Source organism: Vipera berus (genome assembly GCF_964194415.1).
Source record: "Vipera berus genome assembly, chromosome: 2".
NCBI lineage: Eukaryota > Metazoa > Chordata > Lepidosauria > Squamata > Viperidae > Vipera > Vipera berus.
Genome location: NC_138203.1, coordinates 145,778,362 through 145,788,840, shown reverse-complemented (window position 1 = coordinate 145,788,840; position 10,479 = coordinate 145,778,362).

Here is a 10,479-nt window from a genome sequence, read left to right as displayed (position 1 = left end):
TTAGAATTCATAATTTCTGGGCATGAATTTCTACAAATACTAAAGTTTCCCAGCATGATTTCAGATCAGGAGTTGTTGAAAGGCTAATCGAGTCTTCTGATGAACATTTTCGGCCAGTAGTACAACACTGCATTATAATGCAGTAATTACGCCGAAAGGGAGGGACCGTAGCACATTAACAGAGGGAAACTGTTCATTTATGATTGAAGATAATGAGACAGTTTGAGACAGGTTCATTTAAATGCCTCTGAGCAAAGGCTGCAGGAGATGGGTTTCTTTAGTAGAGGAAAATGAAAGCAGGGTGGATTGCTGGATTATATTGAAACTATAACTGTTGGGCCTCTAGCTGAAAGAAAGTATTTCTGAATAGGCATGGATACATTTGTGCTATCAACAAAGACTGACATGCAGGATACATGTCAATGAGTGTGGCTATTTAAAATTGGGTTTAATCTGTAGGCACAAAATTTGTTTGCTAGGAAAGGTGTCCCGGGTTGCAGATGTTCCCAGCTGAACTGTAGGATCTTCATGGTTGCACATTTTTTTCTTTCTTAAAAAAATGCTGAAAATCTGGAGGTCCACATATTTTAGAGGCTACCCAGTAGAGAGAAGATCAGTGTTATGCTTCAAACAGTAGCCAACATTCTATGCTCAAAAGAATACAAGGTTTTATTTGCAATAGCTCCTTAAGTAAATATCTGTTGCTGTCTTTTTGGCAGAGTGATTTTTCAGTTCCCGTAGATCACCAGTGCAAAGTTCACGTAAATAAGTCAACTTTATCCATGTGCAAACCTGAGTATGACAGGCTGCTAAATAGATAGGAGTCATTTTTAGGAAATGGGATTTGCTAATGGGAATCTATCAATAGTTTCTTTTTCTCAACATAATTTCTTGTCACACTGTCAGAATCCTTTTATGTTTGCTTGGATTAAAGTACATTAGTGTATACATTAGTGTATTGAGCCAGGATTTCTTGTGTATTTATACAATGGGCACTGATGTAACAATCAAAACATTGTTGGAACAAATAGTTTGCTTTCACCTGATCCAGTGGCTTTAATAGAACTTCAAAATTCTGCTAAGGTTGATGAACAGCTGGTTGAAACTGAAACACTTGTTCCCTTATTGGTTCTCATTCCTACTACTAGTTGTTAGAACACCTTTGACCCAGTTTGTATTCTGTGAAAGTAAAAAAAGAATAACTGCTCCTCTAAAGGCAACAAGTGTTCACTGGGCAACAAGTGATCCCTGAGGTTAAAACAGTAATTGTAGATTTAGTAAGATTTAAGACATCCTGACCAGCATGGATCTTACACTAAAGTTGTAGGCTTGATTTTTCATTGAAATCATGAATACAGTTGGATATTGCATTGAACGGGATATGTTTGAACTGCTGTACTTTGAACTCTACAATATGGGAGGTTGAGTCATCTTTCCTGTACCCTTTATTTAAAATTGTGAATTTTAGGAAAGCATTATTCATCTCAGCAACAAATTTCCTATCCAGTAGTCTATAGTAGGGCACAAGCTTGAATCTCTCAGTGAAAACTAAAATGTTATCAAAATGTTTTAATTTTAAGAATTTTATCAGTCAGTTTGAATTCCCAAACTCAGATCCTGAATTTTAGCTTTCAAATGATAGAAACCTTGAAATCAAAATCTGGCTTCCGAGTATTGAGTTACGGGATATGAAGAGAAAGAAAGTAAAGAGAAGCTAAAACCAAGTTGTAGGTTATAAATCTGAGCTCCTTTTGGTGTTCTGGCTTAAATAGTATTGGTGGCTCTTATTCCTTTAGGACAAAGTATTGGCTACATATATTCTTTCTATTTGTCTATTCCCAAAGCAATGATCACTTGTAGCTGAGCTTTGTTGCTGGCAAAGTAAGACCCTTTCATCTTTGGCTGATGAATGGGGTCAAGTTGAGTTCCTTTTGGCTGTGACTGTATTCCTGGCAAGAAAAATAATGTAGCTTCCCTAGAACCCTACATTCCCCTGGTTGCTTTCTGATCCTAGTGTTCATTTTTTGAAAAATTAATCCAGTGTTATCTTTGTACTTCTGAAGTGGCATGTCAACACCTCAGAATTACACGTATGGGCTGTTCCAAATGCCCATGCATGTACATAAGTAAGTTTACAAGAGGAAAAGGTGGAAACATTTACCACTAAAGACTGCGGCTATAATTACACAAACCCTCAATGCAGATTTATCACTGCTCACCCCAATTTATAAAATTAACAAGCTGGTCTTTCAAGATGTGCAGGGCAGAAAAAATAGCATCTTTGATCTGTATGTTACAAGGCAGTAGTTATGTTCAATTTCCAATGTGTTTTGGTACTGATAGAAATTGAGAATTGCTGTATTTTTTTATTGTGGGAACCACTATTGTAGTTTCGCTTTATTGCACAGAATTTAGTTATGTGTAAGGATTGGATTTTTTTTAAAAAATTATTTTGCATGATTTTAGTATTTTTGTGCCTTCTACTTGACTGTGTACAGAATTAATGTCTATTGAAATTCATGCTATTGGCCACAGGTTTTATATGTTTGAAGTCTTTTATTTTTATTCAATCTTTATTTTGCCATCCCTACCCAAACAATCTACTGTAAATGTGTATATATAAAATAGAACTAAGTTTGTATTTCATGTGCCTCACTAGAATGTAAAAAAAAAAGATTATTCATTTTGTACAGAATGTTTCTCTTTTACTTAGATGCACTAATTTTTGTCCGGAGCACATAGTGAAATAACTGGTTAGATCTGTTTTCTTTTAGCATTGTTGTGTTAAATGGAATTATCTCTTGCCCTTTTGTAAAAAATTCAGTTCACATTCATTTGCTCTCACGTACACAAACTATGATCCTTCCTGATTTATTGTCTTTATTTATAATGGGTTGCATCATTTCTGTCCCGTTTTAGAGTTTACAGCAAATTAAACTGATGGCTTAACTAAATGTTATTTATTTCATTCTAAGAGGGATTGTGAAGTTTCTTTACTTTGTGCCAGATGAATTGAAGCAAAATCTCCCTCAGTTAAATATTGAGTTCCAAGGCCATTCTCTCAGCTCCAGTTCCCTTCATTTATCCCACCATAAGGGAATAATCCTCTTGCCTTAACTTGTAAGATTGCTGAGTTAATAAAGTATGTTGAATGCCAGAAAAAAATATACTGCAAATACTTAAGCATTTGCCAGCTTTCAGGAGTGATTTTTCCCCCCCAGCCTGTGGGGAACAAAACTGCATTACTACATTCAGGGCTTTTTTTTCCTCATAGAACGCTCAGAACGGAGTTCCGGCACCTTTTTTGGATGGAACCTTGTAGGGTAGGCAAGGCGGGTTGTATGACACGTGTGAGTTCCGGCACCTTTTTCTTTCACAAAAAAAGCACTGACTACTCTGAATATTATGGGATGTTACCTTACACCAAATTTTACTCATTCAGCTCAGTCAGCTTTGCCTGTTCTAATTGACAGTGGCTTTCTGGAGTGGCAGACAAAGCTTTCCTATTGCCTGAGGTTTTCACCTTAATATGCGAGTTTAACAGGGTATCCTTTGCCAAGCTGACCATAACTTCAGGGTTAGGACCTCATTTTTACATTAGTTAGTGTCACCAGATCTGTCCCCAATCCAAAATAATTTTCACTGGGATTTTCATCAGTTTTAAAGACTGTACGTTGATAATTTACTAAGAACATGTTTTTCCCCAAAAACATCTCTTTAACTTGAACTTAACTCAGGATTCCTGAGATGTGGCTACTCCAGTAATTGCCTCTGAAAGACAAACTAGCAGTACATAAATGTATTAACACCTTCCAGGTTGTGTCCAGGAGCTGAGATGGAGACAACCTCCAAACCACAATTCATGGGGTTCACACATGCCATGGCTTGGCATTATGTGTATGACATCAGCCATACGTAATATATGAAGCTGGAAGCAGGGAGATGACAAAAAAGGCCAAGGTGCTACCAGCTTTTTAAAAAGCTGGCTTTTAAAAAATCTGTCCCATCCTGACTTTTTAAAAACCTGTCCTATATGAGTGTTGCTGCTGTAAACCAGCAGTTTCCAAACTTGGCAACTCTTTAAGACTTGTGGACTTCAATTCCCAGAATTCTCCAGCCAGCCATGGGGAATTCTGGGAGTTGAAGTCCACAAGTCTTAAAAGTTGCCAAATTTGGAGACCCTGCTGTAAACCATCCTTCCTGTTTTCATGAGCAGAAACAGAAAAAATCATCACCTACACCAGTGAGGTTTCCATTGGAATATAAATTGTACATCTTAGATTACCAATTATACGATGGTTAGCCAGGATATCAGGAGCTTGGGGACAATTTGAAGATGCATGTTAAAAGACTTGCAAGGTTTATACCATGAACCTACCAATACTTTGGCCCTACAGCTACAGTATCAAACCAATATAAGACCCGAATGTTTATGAAAATGGGGAAGTTCTCACCAACTCCCAAGCAAAAAGGGAATGTTACTTATAGTCATACAGGTTTCTAAATTTCTGTGTCAACATTTGCTAAAGAAGAGCAGTTCAGCCTTATTTGGATATACTTTTCAATTTCTTAGTCATCTTCAGCCCGTTTTTTACTGGTATCTGTTCAAAACTATAGTGCTCACTTCCTCAGGAATAAGATACACACAAAAAGCGTTTTCAGTTGTATTTATTGTGAGCTTGCCACTGCTATTCCATTCATCTTTCACAGTTACCAGCCCCTCAAATACAGGGGCTAAAGTAGCTCCCTCATCCCGGGAACTTGCCATTTGACCAGGCGATGCTCTCCAAAGATGTCCAGGGTTTAAACATGACTGTCAACATGTATGAAAGCAAGACCAAGGGCTATTAGAAACATGCTTCAGTCTTGGGCACATCATCGTAATACATTCCCCCACTTTTAAAAGTGTGAAATGCAACGGTATGGTACCTAGGTTGAATGAAATTATCTGTGACAGTAGAATTCAATTCTTCCATCCACCACCATCATGTCAGGGATAAAACAGGTGTTTCTAAACTTATGTGTGAGACCAGAAATTACTTGCCAAAGGTTAAAAATGCGCAGGGACTTTTATTAGGATCTAATTAAGAATGCATATTCAAATCCAGTGATGGTTCATTAGGCCCTTTTTCAAGAGAGTGGAACCACAACAGATCACCCCCATTTCATCTTTCCATTCCTGGGTCAAATCTATACGTATCACTGAAATAAAATCTATTTATTTATTTATTTATTTATTTATTTTAATTCCATTTATATCCCGCCCTTCTCCGAAGACTCAGGGCGGCTTACAAGCTTAGCAGTAGCCTTCATTCTATGTATATGCCTGCTTATTAGGGCTTAAATTAAATTAAATCTACATAAGATACAATCATTCTTTTTATCTTTTTGGGGTTACTCCAGAATGATGCCTTGGAAATTGTTGCTCAGAATCATAAGCAAGAATCATTTGAATTGATTGCTCAACTGTGACTATCGCCGATATATCTCTTGATTAATTTTTTCCAGTGAACCTTGGTCATCCTAACTCGCCTGTACAATAGGAGTAACACAAAAACATTTTTGTTGTTGTTGTTAGCTGCGAAGTCGTGTCCGACCCATCGCGACCCTATGGACAACATTCCTCCAGGCCTTCCTGTCCTCTACCATCTTCTGGAGTCCATTTAAGCTCACGCCTACTGCTTCAGTGACTCCATCCAGCCACCTCATTCTCTGTCGTCCCCTTCTTCTATTGCCCTCGATCTTTCCCAGCATTAGGCTCTTCTCCAGTGAGTCCTTCCTTCGCATTAGGTGGCCAAAGTATTTGAGTTTTAGCTTCAGGATCTGGCCTTCTAAAGAGCAGTCAGGATTGATCTCCTCTAGGACTGACCGGTTTGATCGCCTTGCAGTCCAAGGGACTCGCAGGAGTCTTCTCCAGCACCATAGTTCAAAGGCCTCAATTCTTTGGCGCTCAGCCTTTCTTATGGTCCAGCTTTCACAGCCATACATTGCAACTGGGAAGACCATAGCCTTGACTATACGCACTTTTGTTGACAGGGTGATGTCTCTGCTTTTTAGTGTGCTGTCTAGATTTGCCATGGCTTTCCTCCCTAGGAGCAAGCGTCTTTTAATTTCTTGGCTACAGTCCCCATCTGCAGTGATCTTGGAGCCCAGGAAAATAAAATCTGTCACTACCTCCATTTCTTCCCCATCTATTTGCCAGGAATTGAGAGGGCCAGATGCCATGATCTTGGTTTTCTTAATGTTAAGTTTCAACCCAAGTTTTGCACTCTCCTTCTTCACCTGCAACAAGAGGCTCTTTAGTTCTTCTTCACTTTCTGCCATTAGAGTGGTATCATCTGCGTATCTTAGGTTGTTGATATTTCTTCCGGCAATCTTAATTCCAACTTTTGATTCATCTAGCCCTGCCTTTCTCATGATGTGCTCTGCATATAAGTTAAATAGGCAGGGCGACAGTATACAGCCTTGCCGGACTCCTTTCCCAATTTTGAACCAATCAGTGGTTCCGTGTCCAGTTCTCACTGTTGCTTCTTGACCCGCATATAGGTTTCTCAAGAGACAAATAAGATGGTCTGGTACTCCCATCTCTTTAAGAACTTGCCACAGTTTGTTATGATCCACACAATCAAAGGCTTTAGCATAGTCAATGAAGCAGACGTAGATGTTTTTCTGGAACTCTCTAGCTTTCTCCATGATCCAGCGTATGTTGGCAATTTGATCTCTAGTTCCTCTGCCTCTTCGAAATCCTGCCTGTACTTCTGGTAGTTCTCGATCCACATACTGCTGAAGTCTAGCTTGTAGGATTTTAAGCATGACTTTGCTAGCATGAGAAATGAGTGCAATGGTGCGATAGTTTGAACATTCTTTGGCATTGCCTTTTTTTGGAATTGGAATGTAAACTGATCTTTTCCAATCCTGTGGCCACTGTTGAGTTTTCCAAATTTGCTGGCAAATTGAGTGTAGCACTTTTACTGCATTGTCTTTTAAGATTTTGAATAGCTCAGCTGGAATACTGTCACCTCCACTAGCTTTGTTGTTGCTCAGCTTTTCTAAGGCCCACTTCACTTCACATTCTAGGATGTCTGGCTCGAGGTCAGTGACCACCTCATTGTGATTATCAGGGACGTTAAGCTCATTCTTGTATAGTTCTTCTGTGTAATTTTGCCACCTCTTCTTAATCTCTTCTGCCTCTGTTAGGTCCCTGCCATTTTGGTCCTTTATCATGCCCATTTTTGCATTAAACGTTCCCTTCATCTCTCCAATTTTCTTGAAAAGATCTCTGGTCCTCCCTATTCTATTGTTTTCTTCTATTTCTTTGCACTGTTCATTTAAGAAGGCATTCTTATCTCTTCTAGCTATTCTCTGGAATTCTGCATTCAATTGGGCGTATCTTTCTTTTTCTCCCTTGCCTTTCGCTTCCCTCCTTTTCTCAGCTATTTGCAAAGCTTCCTCAGACAGCCATTTTGCTTTCTTGCATTTCTTTTTCTTTGGGATGGTTTTGGTTGCTACCTGTTGTACAATGTCGTGAACCTCTGTCCATAGTTCTTCAGGCACTCTGTCTATCAGATCTAATTCCTTAAATCTATTTGTCACCTCTACTGTATATTCGACAGGGATATGATTTAATTCATACCTGAGTGGCCTAGTGCTTTTCCCTACTTTCTTCAGTTTAAGCCTAAACTTTGCAAGGAGAAGCTCATGGTCTGAGCCACAGTCAGCTCATGGTCTTGTTTTTACTGACTGTATAGAGCTTCTCCATCTTTGGCTGCAGAGCATATAGTCAATCTGATTTCTGTGTTGACCGTCTGGTGATGTCCATGTGTAGAGCCGTCTCTTGGGTTGTTGGAAAAGAGTGTTTGCTATGACCATCGTATTCTCTTGACAAAATTCTATCAGCCTGTGCCCTGCTTCATTTTGTACTCCAAGGCCAAACTTGCCTGTTATTCCAGTTATCTTTTGGCTTCCTACTTTAGCATTCCAATCCCCCATGATGATAAGGACATCGTTTTTTGGTGTTAGTTCTATAAGGTGCTGTAGGGCTTCATAGAACCGGTCAATTTCATCCTCTTCAGCACTGGTGGTTGGGGCATAGACTTGGACTACTGTGATATTGAATGGTTTGCCTTGGATTCGAACTGAGATCATTCTGTCATTTTGAGGATTGTATCCCAGTATTGCTTTTCCTACTCTTTTATTGACTATGAAGGCTACTCCATTTCTTCTGAGGGATTCTTGCCCGCAGTAGTATACCTGATGGTCATCTGAATTAAATTCACCCATTCCTGTCCATTTTAGTTCGCTGATACCTAAGATGTCGATGTTCAGTCTTGTCATCTCTTGTTTGACCACGTCCAGCTTTCCTTGATTCATGGATCTTACATTCCAGGTTCCTATGGAGAAAAAATCTTTACAGCATCGGACTTTCCTTTCACCACCAGACACATCCACAGCTGAGCGTCCTTTCGGCTTTGGCCCAGTCGCTTCATTCTTTCTGGCGCTACTAGTACTAGCCCTCTGCTCTTCCCCAGTAGCATATTGGACGCCTTCCGACCTGAGGGGCTCATCTTCCAGCGTCATATCGTTTTGCCTTTTGGTACTGTCCATAGGGTTTTCATGGCAAAGATACTGGAGTGGGTTGCCATTTCCTCCTCCAGTGGATCACGTTTTGTCAGAACTCTCTGCTATGACCTTTCCGTCTTGGGTGGCCCTGCACGGCATAGCTCATAGCTTCATTGAATTACGCAAGCCCCTTCGCCACGACAAGGCAGTAATCCATGAAGGGGAACACAAAAACATAGCTAAAGAAAATAAAGCTCCTATGTTTGGACTAGTCTTTGGCTATGACCTAAATATATATCTAATTATGCAGCTTTAGGGAAATTGCCATATTCTTCTTTTTTAAAAAAAAACAACTTTACACTGTCAGCGGCTCCAACAAGTTGATCTATCCCAACCGCCAAATAGGCCGACAGAATAACAGTTTTGTAGTAATCGAAGTCTTTATTTCAGATGTTGACCACCATTGAACAATGAATTTTACAGCCATCCCATTTTGAATGTCCATTCTATGTTCTGTGGAATAACTAAAATGTAAGCCACAATTGCACACTTTTTTGCCCAGGAATAAATTCCCTCACTCCTGTGGGGATTAATTTAAATTAGCTCCAACTGCAGTTTAATCCTTTTTAAACCAGTTATCTTAAACATTTGTAATTCTGTTCGCAGTCAGTATATTATAGTTCCAAAATAGGCTAACTTGGCTTCTTTATTCGGAAGTAAGTTTTATTGTGCCAAAGTGGGGCTAACCTCTAAGAATAAAGTAGCAAAATCCCATTCAAGGGGTGGTTGTGGCAAAATGAAACTGATTTGCCACATGCCTAATTCAACTCCTCTTGAGTTTTAATATGCAGTCAAAAAAGACAAAAACAACTACCGGTACTGCCTGAAAGATCCTTTTGAAATTGTCCATCAAATTTGAGAGTAGACAAATTAAGTGAATAATTTCTGAGCAGAAGATGATGTTCTCCAAGAATTTTCCAGGGACAAAACCTGTGCTTAGGTAATTCTGCTAATGAAAATCTTCCTCTGGGATTTAACAGAAATGCCTGCTGAACCTGAGAGAAAATTAAAACAGGAAAGGCAGGACATTTACAGTATATACATCCCTTAGCCACTGCACAACTAAGTACAACAATACTCCCCTGTACCCGAGAATTTCTCTGAAAATATTCCCTTTAAAAGAGTTTCTAAAACACCTTCTTTTTCACAGTGTTGGAATTTATTTGCTCTGCATCCATTCCAAACAAACAAGTAAGTAGTACGGTCGTAGTCCAGCACCCAGTTCTCCATATTCACTGCCATTTTGGTATGTCATACTTGGGAAGTCAGACCAGCAGGTAGTACCCCAATACCCTTGAAGCATCCCTCCCCCAAAAGAAGGAAGCAAGGACAAGAAAACTGATAGAAGAAAGGAGAATGTTAGAAAACCATTTTAGAAAACCACACAATACCAGTGTATCTGGGAGGCATTCTGTCTTTATTAAACAACGGCAAATGCTTGAATCGATTGGTTGTTTGGATCAAGTCATCTGAAGTCATCTAAATCAGAGGTCCCCAGGGACTGGTTCCGTGGAGAGAGGTTTTTCCACGGACCGGAGGGGGCGTGGTTTTGTGTGTTACCTGCACCCCACGGATGGGGCTTTGTTTGTGCAGCCCGTTTCCTGGCATGCCTCGGCCCAGTACCGGTCCACGGACCGGGGGTCGGGGACCCCTGATCTAAATCCCCAATCCTGCTACTGCTGTTTTAGGCACGCGGATAATTCCTAGTGATATCACAGCAGCACCTATCTTAATCTTGATAATTACATTTATATGCAGCAGCCACCTAGCTCATAAACATGACTCTGAGCAGCATACCATAAACACAAATCATAAAAGAAACAAACATGGAAATTATGCCATAATAAAAAAAATATTATA